Source organism: Prionailurus viverrinus, chromosome F2 (assembly GCF_022837055.1).
Source record: "Prionailurus viverrinus isolate Anna chromosome F2, UM_Priviv_1.0, whole genome shotgun sequence".
Lineage (NCBI taxonomy): Eukaryota > Metazoa > Chordata > Mammalia > Carnivora > Felidae > Prionailurus > Prionailurus viverrinus.
The window spans coordinates 38,072,787-38,092,380 of record NC_062578.1 but is presented as its reverse complement, the minus strand read 5'-3'; the positions used below and the strand labels follow the sequence as shown (position 1 = coordinate 38,092,380).

At 41.8% G+C, this 19,594-nt stretch overlaps 1 long non-coding RNA gene across 4 annotated transcripts in view; it reads right to left on the bottom strand.

Moving 5' to 3' along the window:
- Window positions 1-19,593, bottom strand: part of LOC125156369 (uncharacterized) — a 117,820-nt gene extending 98,227 nt beyond the window's left edge. For all 4 annotated transcript variants that reach the window (XR_007148561.1, XR_007148562.1, XR_007148559.1 and 1 more), the window contains exons 1-2: window positions 19,459-19,593; window positions 16,741-16,906 (exon numbers count right to left, since the gene is read on the bottom strand). This is a non-coding gene — a long non-coding RNA (uncharacterized LOC125156369). The remainder of the gene's footprint in view (window positions 1-16,740; window positions 16,907-19,458) is intronic.
- Window position 19,594: the final 1 nt, after the last annotated feature.

Below are 19,594 nucleotides of genomic sequence, written 5' to 3'. Positions count from 1 at the left end.
AGTGAGTCAAAATAAAAAATGAGGGGCGCCTAAGTGGTTCAGTCGATTAAGCCTCCAACTCTTGGTTTCTGCTCAGGTCATGGTCTCATAGTTCATGAGTTTGAGTCCCATGTCTGGCTCTGCACTGATAGTGAAGAGCCTTCTTGGGATTTTCTCTCTCTCTCTCTCCCTCTCCCTCTCTCTCTCTCTCTCTCTCTCTCTTGCTCTCTGCCTCTCCCCCACCTGTGCCCTCTCTCTCTCTCTCAAAAATAAACTTATAAAAATAAAAAATAAAAAATAAAAAAAATGATATGAAACATTACTAGGAGAGAGGGTAGAATCAGATTTTCACATTACCTACATCACGTTGAAGACAGTGGGAGTTATTAAGGAAGATGTCCTTCCCAATGAAAGAATCTAATAAGGGGGACGCCTGGGTGGCTCAGTCGGTTGGGCGGCTGACTACAGCTCAGGTCATGATCTCACGGTGAGTTCGAGCCCCACGTCGGACTCTGTCCTGAGAGCTCAGAGCCCGGAGCCTGCTTCAGATTCTATGTCTCCCTCTCTCTCTGCCCCTTCCCTGCTTGCTGTCTCTGTCTCTGTCTCTCTCTCTCTCTCAAAAGTAATAAACAATAATAAAAAAAAGAATCTAGTAAGGATCTTTGGTTCCATAATAAAATTTAGAGGTAACTTAGACAATAGATTCCACATTGTTTAATAGTTTACTTACACAGGGGAGAACCTTGCATTGTTCATACCAAAGTCTAAATTCAGTTCAAGAAATAATACTCAATGCATTCTTTCTACGTGATCATAAGGGCAATTTTTGTTGTTTTGAACATAATTTTGAAATAGATCCCGATTTATGGGGTTGCCAGATATAAAAAGTGAATTTCATAAACTGGGGATGTGAGAAGGAATTATGAACAATTCTCTTTACTCTAGAAAAATTCCCTGCAATCAGTAGATTTTTTTAAAGTTCACTTATTTATGTATCTATTTGTTTATTTACTGGTTGGGTGACGGGCAGAGAGGGAGGGAGAGAGGGAATCCCAAGCGGACTCCATGCTCCAGCACGGAGCTGGAGTCCAACGATGGGGCTCAATCTCATGACCACGAGATTGCATCCTGAGGTGATATCAAGAGTCAGATGCATAACCGACTGACCCACCCAGGCACCCTGAAATAGATTTTTAAAACTTACTCTAAATTGGAGACGTTCACTAGTTAGAACAGAATGGTATTTCATAAACTTACTTTTAAGTTAATAAAGATACAAAAAACAGGAATCCAAATCCATAATAATCCCAACTCATAAAGTGAAAGCTTTACAAATACAAGGACCATTATTAATACAGTTTTTGTCATATTCCCCGACAGAATGATTGCTGTGGAACAAACTGAATATCTGACTTTCTTAGTTGGTCAAACATATTTGCCCCAAAACTCCGTGGTTGGTTTTCTCGTTGCCGAGTAGTCTATAATTGTGACAAAAAGTTTCTTTCCTTTTAGTTTTTTTTTTTTAAACAAATTAAACAGTGCTGTCCACATACATATCTCCTTTCCAAGGACTATGAACATCTTAAAGGTTGGGACCATGTCTCTCTGATCTTTATATACTCTGTACCTTTCAGTGGCTGATATACCTCAGGCAATAAGAAGGTGTCTTACAAAGGAATGAATGAACCACTTTCATATTAGTGCTCTATGCTCCTTTTGGTATTGCATAACAAAACAAAAAAGGATTTTTGAATTTCTCCAACTTCATTATCAAATTTTATTAGATAGCTGTGGTAGGAAATACACCAAAATGCTCTCCTTTGGGTGTTGGATTTATGAATTATTTTCTTAAAAATCATTATCAAATTTTATTAGATAGCTAGGGCTGCTGTAACAAATCACCACAAACTGGGTGGCTTAAAAACAACATAAATTTACTCTTTCACAGTTTTGGATACCAGAAGTCTGAATTCAAGGTACAGGCTGGGTCGTGATCCCTCTGAAGGTGGAGAATTCTCCTTTGCCTTTTCCAGCTTGTGGAAGCTCTGGAATTTCTTTGGCTTGTAGATGCATTCCTTGAATCCCTCCCTATCTTCACATGGCCTCCCTATCCTCTATGTTCTTCTTCTGTCCCTTATAAGGACATGTGTCATTTGCTTTAGGGTTCACTCAATTAATGCAGGATGATCTCACCTCGAGATCCTTAACATAATTCTTCTTTTTCCAAGTAAGCTCATGTTCAACCCACTATAATAGTTCATTGTACAGATTTCTTCCTATTGAATATTTTAACACTTTTAAAAATAGGCGTAAATATTTGTCTAGTTGCTACAAATGTTAGGTTGACATTAAAAAGAGACTCAAAAAACACAGTGGCCTAAAAAAGACAGAAGTGTGTTTCTCTCTCATCTTAAAGTCCAGCCAGTCTAAGCTGGTAGAAAGGCTCTGGTCCATTAGTTTATTAAGGGTCCCTGATGCCACTGGTCTCTATCATCTCAGTATCTCAGCCCAAGAAGAGGAAAGAAAGTGGAGAGCAAGGCATTTCCTTTAAGCAAATGAGGTTGGAATTGCAGGTATCACTTATACTCTGCCATTCTATTGCTGAGAATATATTCACATGGTTACCTCTCACTGTAAGAAAGACTGGGTAAGGGTTTCTTTCATGGGGTGGCTGTGTAGCCGGATATAACTTTACCACTATTGGAAGGTGGAGGAATGTGGTGGAGGAAAGGCGGGGATAACTAACAGCATGTGACAACTTAAAAAAAAAATTCAACTCTCTGAATCATATGTTTCTAAATTGAATAGATCATTAGTGGAATTATCACAAGTTTGCATCTAATTACAACGTTCATCATGTTCGTTCATAGACTGGGGAATAAACTTTAACTTTCCTGATTTTTAAAAATTCCTACTGTGTTTGACATTAACTTAAAGGAAGAAATTAATTTTCCACCATTCAGAAGTCAGTTGTTAGACACTGTTATGGTCAGTCATTGTTATTTTCTTAGAACTACTGTTAAAACATCATTAGAAAACATATCTGTCTTGAATAATTCATTGCCTGGTCTCCACAAAAGAGTGTTTATCCGGACTTTTCACCCTCCACCCCTTTATTCTTCAACATGGTGGTGGAAGGAATTACCTGGGAGGAGGGGGACAGCCAATGGCTTGGGTTAATGTGTCTGCACTAAGGATTCAGACTTCCTCTCTGTCGAGCTGTTCAAAGGACTAGGTGTCAGTAGGTTGTCATTGTCTTTCCTCCAAAGACACATTCCTCATCAACCCTATCAGTAATAGAGTTAAAATTTTGACCTTCCCTTTCCTGACTCATGTGTCTCTCTCAATCAGTACAGAATTTAGGTGGGGAGGAGAAAGAGTAACATACAAACCCTTCTAACCTCAACAATGGCCAAATGTATTATGAAGCTTTTTTGTGTCCCACATAATTTGTGAGCATAAAATAGTGAATCAGAAAAGTTCCTGAGAGGCTACAGCCAAAGATTATGTTTAATGTTGTTAAAGAAAGGATAACATTTCCGTCCAAAGGAGAGATGTGTTTTCAGTTTACACCCAATCTGAAAGTGAAGCTAGTCAAAAGGGGCAAAATATAACACCTGACTGGCACCCCACTCCATACCTACCTCCCACCCCCCTCCACCTCATTACTACCAAGGGGCAGCACACAGAGGGTTCATGGGCTACAAAAACAAAGAGCAGCTAATGGGTTGTAAGTATTTAGCAATGAGAACTGAACACAGCAGCTTCCTTTAGAAATCCCATTGGCAGAGACTATACTGATGGAAAAATTCAAAGATTGCAAAAAAATTAAAAAAAGGGCATGTACAAGGAAGCGACCATATCAACAGCCCTGCAAAAGGAAAGAATGTCACAAAACACAAGAAAAGAGTCAACAGAACCTGGCATCTTAAGAACAACAAAGAGAGAACAGAACAGAGGAGGTTCTGTAGGCACACTTGGCTAAGAGAAACTTGAAGCTAAGATCAAAACTTCACTGAATGTTATTATGGGTTCAATTTAGGATCAAGTCTCTCATATATACTTCTTGTTCTATTTTGTGGTTTCAGCCGCTTGCAATTTATCCTTCATATTTTATCTACAAAGTCCTATGTAGTGGGGGAAACTCCTACAGTTATTAAGAGTATATTGAGGCGGGAAAGACGACACCTGATACTTGCAGCCGAAGTTCTGATGTTCAGGGTGGGCACAGTGAGTAAACAGCACCCCTAGAGAGTGCTGCCTTAGAAAGGCCTGACCGTATCAGAGTGGGCTTCACGTCACACATTTTGAGGGGCTGCGGAATGACCATGGCCAAGCCATCTCTCTCCTTAGCTATAAAGGCATCACACATCGCACTGGCAAGAAAGTCATCTGAAGTGTTTTCGATTTCTTCGGCCTCGTTTTAAAGATTTTGGTAGCATGGGATTCTTTGAATACATAAATATTATAGCATTTGATTTACATTATGGAACATGATTTTAACATTCTGAGATTATTCCTTTTCTCTCCTTCCACATATTCAATCACACCAAGTAATTTTTTTAAGTTTATTTTGAGAGAGAGAGAAAGAGAGAGAGAGAGGAAGACAGAGAGAGAGGAGGAGGGACAGAGAGAGAATCCCAAGCAGGGTCTGCATTGTCAGTGCGGAGCCCGACATGGGACTTGAACTATGTACCATGAGATCATGACCTGAGCTGAAGTTGGATGCTTAACTGACCAAGCCACCCGGGTGCCCCATCATTCCAAGGAATCTTGACTACATCTCTAGATCTTCTCAAGAGTATTTCATCTTTCTATAAATGCGATGAGGCCCATTTACTTTGACTCTTGGACATGTGAAATAATCTACCAAGAGTTTTCCCTCTCTAATTCTCCTCACAGCTGGCAGGAAATTTTCTAAATCCAAAACTGGTTCTTTCTTTCTCAAGCTACACACATTCCAGGTACTCCCAACTGACTACTGGACAAAATGCAGACTCGAAAGAAGTGGTTCTGAAAGTGTGGTCCCAAGACCAGCTGCGTCAACATCACCAGGGAATTTGTAAAAAAAAAAAAAAAAATGCAGGGGTGCTGGGTGGCTCAGTCAGTTAAGCATCCGGCTTTGGCTCAGCTCATCATCTCACGGTTTGTGAGTTTGAGCCCCGTGTCAGGCTCTGTGCTGACAGCTCAGAGCCTGGAGCCTGCTTTGGATTCTGCGTCTCCCTCTCTCTCTGCCCCTACCCCCCTCGCACTCTGTTTCTCTCTCTCTCTCAAAAGTAAATAAACATTAAAAAATTTTTTTTAAGAAAATGCAAATTCTTGCCCTCTCCCACCCTAAATCTGCAGAATCAAAATCTTTGGGGATGAGACCCAGTGATCTGTGCCTTTAAAAGCCTCCAGGGGATTCTGAGGCATGCTCAAGTTTGCAAACCACTGCCAGAGGTTGGCACAATGGTTTTGCTATCTGCCTCACTTCCCCCAGGCTCACATGTGTGCTCTGTGCATCTTCCCTCAGATCTTCCCATGGCTTCCCAAGCATATCGTGCCCTTTTGCACTTCTATGCTTTGGCACTGCCTGTGTCTGAAAGCTATTTTACTCCTCCACTATCTGGTCAACTCCGCCAAGGCACCTTAAATCCTTTTGGAATGAGAATATAAATAAGTGTATACTCATCCTTCAACAGCCAGCTCAAATAACACCTTTGCTGCAAAACGTTCTCTGATTCCCAGATTTAGCCAATCCTTCCTCTGTGCTGCCTTGTACCTAACACTCCACGCTGTAGGTGTTTATGCCTCTCACTGCAAGAGGGATCTGTGAGGGTGGAGTCTCACCCTCATGTGTCCTTTAAAACACTGAAATCATAGACATTGTCAATAAGTAATTACTAAAATAAGACCTTATTTGGTGGTTTAACAAGCAAGCCTGTCTACTCCGTTTTTTTTTTTTTTTTTCAATTCCTTTCTTTTAACTGAAGATGAATCCTCCTCTTCCAAGGAAGATTGCTCTCTTCTTCCACTTCAAATGGGAGCATAGATTTGAGAGGGGATGACATGAAGAGATGAGGCAAAAGAATATCAGCCTGATGGTTCACTTTATGCCTGGAGGTGAGCAGAGTATGCCTTTCCTCCTGAACTCATACTTGAGAAATGAAACAAATAGTCCTGATACAAATCCAAATTTTAAAAATATTCTCTAATAAAATTTTCTCCATATAGCTTGATTTAACACAATAGTTGAAAAGCCATAAATATTTGATAAATGTTAGAAAATATAATTATGTGTATGGTGGGCCTAAAAATAATAGATTTAGCCCATATAAATACTCAATACTAGTCTTTGATCATATTTTCTATACCGGGAAACAAGGCTCATTGTCAGTAAGATATTCTCATTTTCTTTTTTTCTTCCTTTGTAAACAAAACTTTAAACATAATATTTTATATTCATTTTCTCCCTAATATATATGGTGCTAATTAGTGTACTGGCTAGACTGAGCAATCCTTGGGGTGCACATCTACTTGTATAATAACAGATTTATAACAACTGCAAAGGTTGGCATTTTCACCCACTATCGTGAATGAACCACAGTTTTCTAACTGAACCTTGATATACTGTTTTCACAGAATTGAAAATACTTGAAATTAGAAACACCAAATCTTCTTGCTATTCTGGACTAGAAGTTAAATCTGTAGCATCAGCCTATAATTTTCCATTTTCTTACTGTGAGTGGTAATTAGCTAAAGAATTACTCAGCTGATATGAGTGGGTACTTCTCCCCTTTTCCACCAATTTTTGCCTGTCACGTCCATCAAGACTCACTTCTTCTCAGTCAAATATACACTGAAGAGCAGTATAAGAGGGGAGGGAGGTTGGAGATACACTCTTTGGGAGGATATGTACTTCGTAAAGGATGGACAGGTACGTGAACAAAATGATGGCAGGTCAAGTTTGGATAAGATATAGCATTTCCCATCACAACTGTAGTGATGGACAGAGGGAGTTATAGAAGAAGACTGGTTAGGAGGGAGTCGGAGGAAGATGGTGGCGTAGGAGGACACTGGGCTCACCGAGTCCTGCTGATCACTTAGATTCCACTCACATCTGCCTAATTTACCCAGAAAACCGCCAGAAGACTAGCAGAATGGACTCTCCAGAGCCAAGCGTAGTCGAGAGGCCCATGGAAGAGGGTAGGAAGGGCGGAGAGGCAGTGCGTGATACACGGACTGGCGGGAGGGAGCCAGGTAGGTGGAGGGGCAGCCAGCCCACCAGGCAAAGCAGAGTCCCCGGGTCTGGCTTGCAAAAGCAGAGGGGCCAGCCAGAGTGTGTTCTGATAGCCAGCAGGACTTAACATCTGGAATGTTATAAGTCAACAGCTCTGCTGAGAGAGCAGGAGGGCTAAAGGACAATGGGAGGGAGAGTTGTTGAGCCCCCGAGGACAGAGCTCAGCTTGGCAGGGAACAAAGGTGCTGGGAAGCGCCATCTCTCTCGCCCATCCCCCCAACCAAAATCCCAAAGGGAACCAGTTCCCATCATGAACTTGCTTGCACCACGCAAACACTCAATGCTGTGCTTCTGAGGATCCAACCCTCTGACGGGTCTGCCTCCCTCCCGGTTCCACAGGGCCCCTCATGAAGCAGACCACCAAAGGCAAAGCGAGCTGAGCCTGCCCCTCCCGCCCCTGTGCACCTTGCGGATCCACCCCGGCTAATACGCCAGATCCCATCAAAGCAGCACCACAAGCCTGGCAGTGTGCAAGCAGCCCAGACAGAGGCCACACCACTCCACAGTGAGTCCTGTCCCCAGAAGAGGGGAAGAGAAGGTACACACCAGTCTGACTGTGGCCCCAGCAGTGGGCTGGGGACAGACATCAGGTCTGACTGCGGCCCCAATGCAAGTTACTCAGACAGCACAGGGGAAGAGCCTTGCAGTTCCGCGCCACCCCAGGGACTATCCAAAATGACGAAATGGAGGAATTCTCCTCAAAAGAAACTCCAGGAAGTAGCGACAGCTAACTGATCAAAAACGATTTAAGCAATGTAACAGAAAATGAATTTATAGTAATAGTCATAAAATTAATTGCTGGGCTTGAAAAAAGTATAGAGGACAGCAGAGAATCTATTACTACAGATCAAGGGACTAAGAAACAGACAGGAGGAGCTAAAAACTGCTATAAATGAGCTGCAAAATAAAATGTAGGTGACCACAGATCGGATTGAAGAGGCAGAGGAGAGAATAGGTGAATTAGAAGATAAAATTGTGGAAAAAGAAGAAGCTGAGAAAAAGAGAGATAAAAAAATCCAGGAGTATGAGGGGAGACTTAGAGAACTAAGTGACATAATTTAAACGAAATAATATACACATAATTGGGATTCCAGAGGAGGAAGAAAGAGGGAAAGGTGCTGAAGGTGTACTTGAAGAAATCATAGCTGAGAACTTCCCTGAACTGGGGAAGGAAAAAGGCATTGAAATCCAAGAGGCACAGAGAACTCCCTTCAGATGTAACTTGAATCGATCTTCTGCACGACATATCATACTGAAACTGGAAAAATGCAAGGATAAAGAGAGAATTCTGAAAGCAGCTAGGGATAAACATGCTCTAACATATAAAGGGAGACCGATAAGACTCGTGACGGATCTGTCTAATGAAACCTGGCAGGCCAGAAATGAATGGCAGGATATCTTCAATGTGATGAACAGAAAAAATATGCAGCCAAGAATCCTTTATCCAGCAAGTCTGTCATTTAGAATAGAAGGAGAGGTAAAGGTCTTCCCAAACAAACAAAAACTGAAGGAATTTATCACCACTAAATAAGCCCTACAATAGATCCTAAGGGGGATCCTGTGAGACAAAGTATCAGAGATATCACTACAAGCATGAAACCTACAGACATCACAATGACTCTAAACCCATATCTTTTTATAATAACACTGAATGTAAATGGACTAAATGTTCCAACTAAAAGACATAGGGTATCAGCATGGATAAAAAACCAAGACCCATCTATTTGCTGTCTACAAGAGACTCATTTTAGACCTGAGGACACCTTCAGATTGGAAGTGAGGGGATGGAGAACTATCTATCATGCTACTGGAAGTCAAAAGAAAGCTGGAGTAGCCATACTTTTATCAGACAAACTAGACTTTAAATTAAAGTCTGTAACAAGTGATGAAGAAGGGCGTTATATAATAATTACAGGGTCTATCCATCAGGAAGAGCTAACAATTATAAATGTCTATGTGCCAAATACCGGAGCCCCCAAATATATAAAACAATTACTCACAAACATAAGCAACCTTATTGATAAGAATGTGGCAATTGCAGGGGACTTTAATTCTCCACTTACAAAATCGGATAGATCATCTAGACACAGGATCAATAAAGAAACAAGGGCCCTGAATGATACACTAGATCAGATGGACTTGACAGACATATTTAGAACTCTGCATCCCAAAGCAACAGAATATACTTTCTTCTCTAGGGCACATGGAACCTTCTCCAAGATAGATCACATACTGGGTCACAAAACAGCCCTTCATAAGTATACAAGAATTAAGATCATACTATGCACACTTTCAGACCAAAATGCGATGAAGCTTGATATCAACCACAAGAAAAAGTCTGGAAAATCTCCAAAGCATGGAGGTTAAAGAACACCCTACTAAAGAATGAATGGGTCAACCAGGCAATTAGAGAAGAAATTTAAAAATATATGGAAACAAACAAAGATGAAAATACAACAATCCAAACACTTTGGGATGCAGAGAAGGCAGTCCTGAGAGGAAAATACATTGCAATCCAGGCCTATCTCAAGAAACAAGAAAAATCCCAAATACAAAATCTAACAGCACACCTAAAGGAACTAGAAGCAGAACAGCAAAGACACCCCAAACCCAGCAGAAGAAGAGAAATAATAAATATCAGAGCAGAAAAAAAAAGTAGAATATAAAAAAACTGTAGAGCAGATCAATGAAACCAAGTGTTGGTTTTTTGAAAAAATAAACAAAATTGATAAACCTCTAGCCATGCTTCTCAAAAACACAAAAGGGAGATGACCCAAACAGACAAAAACATGAATTAAAATGGAATTATTACAACCAATCCCTCAGAAATACAAGCAATTATCAGGGAATACTATGAAAAATTATATGCCAACAAACTGGACAACCTGGAAGAAATGGACAAATTCCTAAACACCCACACACTTCCAAAACTCAAACAGGAAGAAATAGAAAGCTTGAACAGACCCATAACCAGGAAAGAAATTGAATGAGTTATCAAAAATCTCCCAACAGATAAGAGTCCAGGACCAGATGGATTCCCCGGGGAATTCTACCAGACATTTAAAGCAGAGATAATGCCTAACCTTCTCAAGCTATTCCAAAAAAATATGAAGGAAAGGAAAACTTCCAGACTCATTCTATGAAGCCAGCATTACTTTGATTCCTAAACCAGACAGAGACCCAGTAAAAAAAGAGAACTACAGGCCAATATCCCTGATGAATATGGATGCAAAAATTCTCAACAAGATACTAGCAAATCGAATTCAACAGCATATAAAAAGCATTATTCACCATGATCAAGTGGGATTCATTCCTGGGATGCAGGGCTGGTTCAACATTCACAAATCAATCAATGTGATACATCACATTAATAAAAGAAAAGAGAAGAACCATATGATCCTGTCAATCGATGCAGAAAAGGCCTTTGACAAAATTCAGCACGCTTTCTTAATAAAAACCCTCGAGAAAGTCGGGATAGAAGGAACATACTCAAACATCATAAAAGCCATTTATGAAAAGCCCACAGCTAATATCATCCTCAATGGGGAAAAACTGAGAGCTTTCTCCCTGAGATCAGGAAAATGACAGGGATGTCCACTCTCTCTGCTGTTGTTTAACAAAGTGTTGTAAGTTCTAGCATCAGCAATCAGACAACAAAAGGAAATCAAAGGCATAAAACTGGCAAAGATGAAGTTAAGCTTTCATTTTTTGCAGATGACATGATATTATACATGGAAAACCCTACAGATTCCACCCAAAGTCTGCTAGAACTGATACATGAATTCAGCAAAGTTGCAGGATACAAAATCAATGTACAGAAATCAGTTGCATTCTTATACACTAATAATGAAGCAACAGAAAGACAAATAAAGAAACTGATCCCATTCACAATTGCACCAAGAAGCATAAAATACCTAGGAATCAACCTAGCCAAAGATATAAAAGATCCATATGCTGAAAACTACAGAAACTTATGAAGGAAATTGAAGAAGATAAAAAGAAATGGAAAAACATTCCATGCTCATGGATTGGAAGAATAAATATTGTTAAAATGTCAATACTACCCAAAGAAATCTACACATTCAATGCAATCCCAATCAAAATTGCACCAGCATTCTTCTCGAAACTAGAACAAGCAATCCTAAAATTCATATGGAACCACAAAAGGCCCTGAATAGCCAAAGTAATTTTGAAGAAGAAGACCAAAGTGGGAGGCATCACAATCCCAGACTTTAGTCCCTACTACAAAGTTGTAATCATCAAGACAGAATGGTATTGGCACAAAAACAGACACATAGACCAATGGAATAGAATAGAAACCTCAGAACTAGACCCACAAACGTATGGCCAACTAACCTTTGACAAAGCAGAAAAGACTATCCAATGGAAAAAAGACAGTCTCTTTAACAAATGGTGCTGGGAGAACTGGACAGCAACATGCAGAGGGATGAAACTACACCACTTTCTTACACCATTCACAAAAACAAACTCAAAATGGATAAAGGACCTGAATGTGAGACCGGAAACTATCAAAACCCTAGAGGAGAAAGCAGGGAAAAACCTCTCTGACCTCAGCTGCAGCAATTTCTTACTTGACACATCCCCAAAGGCAAGGGAATTAAAAGCAAAAATAAACTATTGGGACCTCATGAAGATAAAAAGCTTCTGCACAGCAAAGGAAACAATCAACAAAACTAAAAGGCAACCAACAGAATGGGAAAAGATATTTGCAATTGACATATCAGACAACGGGCTAGTATCGAAAATCTATAAAGTGCTCACCAAACTCCACACCCAAAAAACAAATAATCCAGTGAAGAATTGGGCAGAAGACATGAATAGACACTTCTCTAAAGAAGACATTCAGATGGCCAACAGGCACATAAAAAGATGGTCAATGTCGCTCCTCATCAGGGAAATACAAATCAAAACCACACTCAGATATCACCTCGCGCCAGTCAGAGTGGCCAAAATGAACAAATTAGGAGACTATAGATGCTGGCGAGGATGTGGAGAAACAGGAACCCTCTTGCACTGTTGGTGGGAATGCAAACTGGTGCAGCCACTCTGGGAAACAGTGTGGAGGTTCCTTAAAAAAATTAAAAATAGACCTACCCTATGACCCAGCAGTAGCACTGCTAGAAATTTACCCAAGGGATACAGGAGTGCTGATGTATAGGGGCACTTGCACCCCAATGTTAATAGCAGCACTGTCAACAATAGACAAATTATGGAAAGAGCCTAAATGTCCATCAACTGACAAATGGATAAAGAAGTTGTGGTTTATATACACAATGGAATACTACGTGGCAATGAGAAAGAATGAAATATGGCCCTTTGTAGCAACGTGGATGGAACTGGAGAGTGTTATGCTAAGTGAAATAAGTCATACAGAGAAGGACAGATTCCATATGTTTTCATTCCTATCTGGATCCTGAGAAACTTAGCGGAAGACCGTGGGGGAGGGGAAGGGGAAAAAAAACGGTTAGAGAGGGAGGGAGCCAAAACATAAGAGACTCCTAAAAACTGAGAACAAACTGAGGGTTTATGGGGGGTGGGAGGGAGAGGTGAGTGAGTGATGGGCATTGAGTAGGGCACCTGTTGGGATGAGCACTGGGTGTTGTATGGAAACCTATTTGACAATAAATTTCATATTTAAAAAAAGACTGGTTATATTCATAATTTGCTCATGGAATTAAGGAAACTGTCACTTTCAAGTGTCTAGTTAAATAGAAGCCAGGACCAGAATGAAGAACACATGTTAAATGTGGCCAGCTGTCAGGAATCATCTACCTTGCCCTGCCATCCAAACTTCTTGACATCACTTTGATGCACCCATTACCCATGCTCTGTAATTGAGTCAATGTCCTCTTCTTCACAATTAGACTGTACTTCCTAAAGGCAATAAATGTCTTTAGTTCATCTTTATATTCTCAAGGCAGGTAGCAAAGTATATATCCCCAATATCCTCTTGTTGAACAAATAAGTTCAATGCACATCATTCAGAAAGAATTAGTTGCTAACACTGAAATAGCCAGGGTCCAGATACTCATTTAAATTATGTATCTTAAGCAAGACTGAAAAGAGAAGGCACCTGTCTTCTGTGATGTGCTCCAAATGGTGTTCAAAGTATTTGCCTTGCTAGCTGGAGAGCTTAAGCACAGCACTGTTCTGATACTACCATTTGATGCATTACTGACACTTGGATTTCCTTTGACTTCAGGAGGAATCACTGAAGGATGCTTGGCATGTGTGTTCATTTGGCACAGAGTTTCATGAAGAATTCAAGGCTTTTGGAAGTCTATTCCAAAATAAGCCAGATTTGGATGCCTGGGTGGCTCAGTTGGTTAAGCGTCCAACTCTCAGTTTCAGCTCAGGTCATGATCTTACGGTTGATGGGTTCGGGTCCCACATCGGGCTCTGGGCTGGCGGTGTGGAGCCTGCTTGGGATGCTCTCTCTCCATCTCACACTACCCCTCCCCTGCTCATGCTGTCTCTGTCTCCCTCACAATAAACAAAGTTAAAATAAACAAAGTTAAAAAACACACAAATAAGCCAGATTCTAATTTCAATCCCAGAACCTGATACTCTTCCCCAAAACATACCAATCCAAGATGTAACTATGAGACACAGAAAGGTAAAGTCATCACAATTGTGCAAAGACTCCTAATTGTGCATGAGAAACGTTTTGCATGAATAACAATAAATCTCAGCAAATTAATTTTAACTATTAATTTCAATACCCACATATCGCAATGCATTTATCACTAAGGATGTACTTAAATTTAAGTGAAGATAATGTTGTGAAATATTATGACACCCATAATTATAAAATAATTTCGTGTTTGCAGAGTAATTTATCACTGAATTAGTTTTTAATAGCATATTACTATTTTGCATTCAAATACGATTAATTAACAATGGATTCCCTCTTCTACTTTCTTCCCTCTCCTCACCGATACTAATAAAATAAGGAATCCAAACGAAAAACACAATGGAAAGTTCATAATAAGGAGGCTGGAAAATTCTACCCACTGTATGACTGACACCTGAAGAGCTGAGAAGATAAATCAGGGAAATTATTTGTGATAAGGGAAATTCATGGAAATCATGCCGTTACCTATCAAAGGGGGGAGAAAAACTATCTGCATCTCTCCAAATAAACCCCCAATGACAGACTCTATTACAATTCTAAATCAGCACTGGCAACTTTGCATTCATTTCTACATCATTCCTTTAAACCTCAGAGACAGCACTGCCTTCCTCCATCTAATCCTTTCCCCAGATCTTAATTCCATCCCTCCCTCATCTTGTTCAGAACCTAGTTTCATCACTTCTTTTGTTTCTCAGACCTTTTCTCTTCCCAGGCTTCTTTATCTCAACTTATAAACACACTACAACATCACCCAATCTCCCTATCTTCCTCACCGGCATTACCTTCTAGCTGTCACCCCTTATTACCTTTTTTCCTTCCTTTCTGTTCAGGATCATCAAAAAAGCTGTTTAAACTCTGCTCTACTCCCCTTTCATTCACTCTCACACCTCTGCAATTTGCCTTTCATTGAAAAGTACTTTCCCTAATGCCCCAGTGGCTACTTTTAAAACAGATTATCAAAGGAACACTTATGGGTCCTTCTTTCACATTGAACCCTTTGTAACATTGAGCACTGCTGACCTTTCCTTCCTTAACATTCTCTCTTCCTTGGGTTTCTGGTATAACAATTTCTTCTTATCTTTAATAATCCCTGAACTTTGAATTTAAAACCTGGTTCCGTCACTCTCTCTGTAGCCTTGGGTGAGTTGTGTGAACTCAGGTGTTAGTTGTACTGAACAAATCAGCCTTTGACCTTTCCAGCTGTCAGTCTGGGTCCCAGTGGGCAAAGGAAGCCATACTAAAGAGAATCTAATCAAGGGAGTATTCCGAGGATGGTGATGCGACAGGAAACCATTACTAGAGCCAGGATGGAGCTAGAAACTTGATAGGGGAACTATGGTCATGGAAGAATTCAGTCACTGCCCAAAACACAGTAAAGCTGGTTTGGGAAGAGGTAAATGCCCTGACCATCTCCTACTCCTACTAACCTCCAGTCTTCTTCTGGTGCCTTTCATTGGTCAAACTTAGCTGGAAACCCAGAGCATAAAGGAGGCTGGGTGATGTAAACTCTAGAGCTCAGCCTCCTGAGACACATAGCAAGGTAGAGAAGGGGAGAGAATGAATCCAGATGGACAACCAACAGGGAACAGCCAGGGCATGAGCACACTCCCTACCACTCCCTTATTCACTTAAAGATATTTAATGTTCCAGCAACTATTCTAGGGAATACAGAGGATTGCAAGACAGAAAAGATGGCCACTATCATTGTGCTTTCATTCTCCTTGGGGAAGGCAGTAAGCAATAACCATACAAACTTGAGATCATAGATACAAATGAAGAAAAGGACTACCATGACTCTAACGTAGACTCTATCTCTGAGATGACAGAACTTAAAATAAATAAGAAGGAAGGAATAATAATCTTTCTAGACACTAGGGGATGAGTATTTAAACAAGAGAGATTAGCAGGGGAAGAGTACAAACATGCTGAAGTGGAAACCAGTTTGGCTTATCCCAGGGAGAGACAGGAGATCAGTGTGGCTGGAGGGAGGGTGGCAGGGGATGAGGTAGGAGTGGTTGGCAGAGGCTAAATCACAAAGGGTTTGGTAGACCAGGCAAGGAGTTGGTGGGGGGAGGTTCACTAATGCAACAGAAAGGTTTTAGGCTGGGGTGGGAGGTCAGAGTGTTTGTAAGTTAAGGTATACCTACTTTCCATTCGTAAAATATGCTTCCACAATTCTGTGAAAAATAAGTTGTGGCAGGACAAGAATCCTGGTACAGTTTGCATTGCCCTGACTCGAGTTCCCACATTCAGGATTGCTGGGTGGTGTTTTGTGTAGGGGTGGCACTGTTTGGGTCAGGTCATGTGCCTGACACATGAGTAGCCCAACTATAGACTGGTTGGCAGCCCACGATGTGGTTTAGAGATAAGGGCTCTTGCAACTAGGCTGTACTCCGCTGAGATGTGGATTAGAGGATAAGAAGATAATTAGTAGTCAGTAGTATAACGACAGATCAAAGAGGCAGAGAAAAATGGAGATCCAATGGGAAATAAATGAGAACAGCTTCTCTCTAGAGGTGACTTGGTTCCTAATAACTACTCATATATCCATCTAAACATTCCTGTTTTCATCCTTTCAGTTAAGGTGGTCACTGGCTCTCTCCTTCTTGCACGCACAACAGTCTAATGAGTGCACTAATGTCCTCAAGATTCATTCATTCTTCTTCACGTTAGTCAGAAGTGACAAAGATTTGCGCTGGTAACAAACCCCTGAAATCTCAGTTGCCTAAAACAACCAGTGTTTACTTCTCACTCACTTTAAATACCCATCATGAGGTGAATGGGACTCTTTTTGCATCATCCTGTCTCCAAGACCAAGACTTACAGAGCATATACTCTCTGGAACATTGTTGATTGCCATGGCAAAGGGAAAAAGAGTTCCGGAAGGTCTTGCATCAGCAATTAGATGCTAGGCTCACAATTCATGGCAGAATGTGTCACGTGGCTCATCCCAGCTACAAGGAAGCCAGGAAATGCAATCCTACTTGTACCTGAAAGAGAACAGAAAATATTTGATACACTCACCACCATTCACTCGTCTATAACCACGGCTTTAATTGCTGCCTATATACCAATGTTAACATTTCTAGGAGATGCCCCATTTTCACTCCTTATCCATATTTTCAACTACCTACTGGAATGCCACAATTGGATTATATCATAGACATTTCAAATATCAAGTACCAAGACTGTACCCTTTATCTTTCCCAGAAACTTTCTGTGTTCTTTCTCTTGGTTAATGGTCCCATTATCAAGCCACTATATCAAATAAGAAACCCTGATGTTATCTTTGACTCCTCCCTCTCTTCCAACATCTAAGATGTTTTCCTCTATTCTCATCCTACTAACTCCATGACCATTAGTTCATCCCTCCATGGGTTCTTGTCCAGAAAATTGTTAGCCTCCTGTCTGGTTTTTCCTGCCTTAATAGGTTTTCCTATAAACTGTGATCATTTATTCATTCAACAAGTATTTATAGAGTGCTTACTGATTTTTAGTGCTCAGGTAAGTAATGGGCCCACCTTGAAATTCAGTCTAAAGACAAAGACAGTGATGCAAACAACAGTTTCAACACAGTGGACAAATGTGATGATAATTATGTAGCAAATAGTGTAGAAATGGAAAGGAAACATCAAGTTGAGTGTGGTGGTGATGGGAAGGTAGTTTTGGAAGCTTTTAGAGCAGAAGAAAAACTTCAGCTAACTGCTCCACCATGTGAACCACAGCAGTTGGAAAAGGTGAAGGAAGCAGTGAAGGAAGTAGCATGTGTCTGATATCACTGAGGTACTTTTCCTGATTCAGCAAAATCAACGTGGATTGAGAACGCCATGAAGGAGCAACCAGGAACCTGATCAATAAGGACCCAAAGCGTCCTGGTCAGTTATCGAGCAGGCAAGTGGTGGAAAGTCATTCATCGAGATAAGAAACTCTAAAGGAAGAGCAGGTCTGTGGGTCTTTTAATTATGGATACTTCACATAGTTGAACACTGATTCCAGGCATAGTGCCAAGCATCTTACTTTATTACAGCTGACCCTGGAAAAATGTGGGGATCTGACCCCTACACAGTCAAAAATCCCTGTGTAAATTCTGACTTCCCCCCCAAATTAACTCCTAATAGCCTACTGTTGACTGCAACCTTAGCAATAATTAGTTGGTTAACACACATTTTGTATATGTAATATATATGTGTACATATATATATTTTTATAATAAAGCTAGAAAAAAGATGTCATTATGAAAATCATAAGGAAAATACATTTACAGTACTCTACTGTGTTTATTGAAAAAAATCTGAGTATAAGTGGACCCATGCAGTTCAGACCCGTGTTGTTCAAGGGTCAGCTGTATTTTATTTAATCCTCACAACAATTTTACATAGTAAAGTTGTACTATGATGTTCATTTTACAATTTAAAAGCAAACACTGGGATTCAGAGGTTAATGACTTGACTACACACACACTTCGTAAATCTATCTGTTTTGCATTGGAGCCCAAGTTGCTGTCTGTCTGCGAAGCCATGACGAACTCCACCTGAATGTGTCCACAGACTGGGGCACAAGGGAAGGACGGGCTTGGTGGTCATCAACACATGGGAAACACGGTGGGGTCAAAGTTATGGGCATGAATGAGAGGGCTCAACCAACTCTAAAAAGGGAGAAGGAAAGAAGGAAAGAGGACCTGGGGAACATTAAAGTTAAAGGGCGGAAACCAGCAAAAAAAAAGTTTGAGGAGCCACTGGATAGTGCGAATCCTTAACAAATGTCTTTCTGTGAACCTTTTTGAGAAGTCCCTAGACCAAGTGCCTGGCATTCCGTAATGGACGTTTGGCGTCAGAAGGGGCATTCCGTCAAGGGTGGGCCTTTCTACCTAATTTCTTCATCCCCTGAAGGACCAAGCGATGACATGAAACTCGCACGGGGACTTCACTACCCGGGGAGGTAAACAATTAGCAAATTCTCCTCAGAGCACATCAAGAACTCTTCTCCCTCCAGTGTCACCAAAGGAGCTGTGGATGTGAGCGTCTCAAGAATCGCTCCGTCGGATCAGAGGTTACTGCAGAAACGCCCAATAAGCAATGGGCAAGGATCCAAGCAGCTTGCGGACTGGGACTGGGTCCGGGGGCAAAGAGCGCGCGCCCGGATACGAGGCACGCGCGCGCCCGGATACGAGGCACGCGCGCGCCGGCCAGCGGAGGCCGGGAGCGCGCTGGGCCCCCAGCCCGTCACCACACCCTCCACTTGACGGCCCCCTCCTCCCCTCTCCGGTGCCCGCGTCCCCTCGGATCCTTCTCTCCTCCAAACGGCTGCCCCAGCAGCCCCAGCCCCGGCCGGACCACCCGGCCGCAGACCCCCTCCAACCGGTCCTTGTAGTGGGCTGGACTGTGCGTCACGGGGGGCGGTGCCAGAACGCCGCTCGCGCTAGGCCCCGCCCCCGCGCCGAGGCCCCGCCTCCTCTGGCCGAAAAGGGGCGGGCCCGGCCGGTGCTGGGTCCAGAGTTTTCACACTCTCCGCCGGACCCGTCCCTCCGCCGCTGAGTCCTTACCCTCACCCCGGGCCGTCTCCTGCCCCCTGAGCGGACGCAGGGAGTCGAGGCAGGGCGTGAGGGGCGCCATGAAGGGCCGCCGCCTGACAGGCGCCGCGGCGGGGGGGCTGGCCGGCTGAGGGCCCGCGCCGGCCGA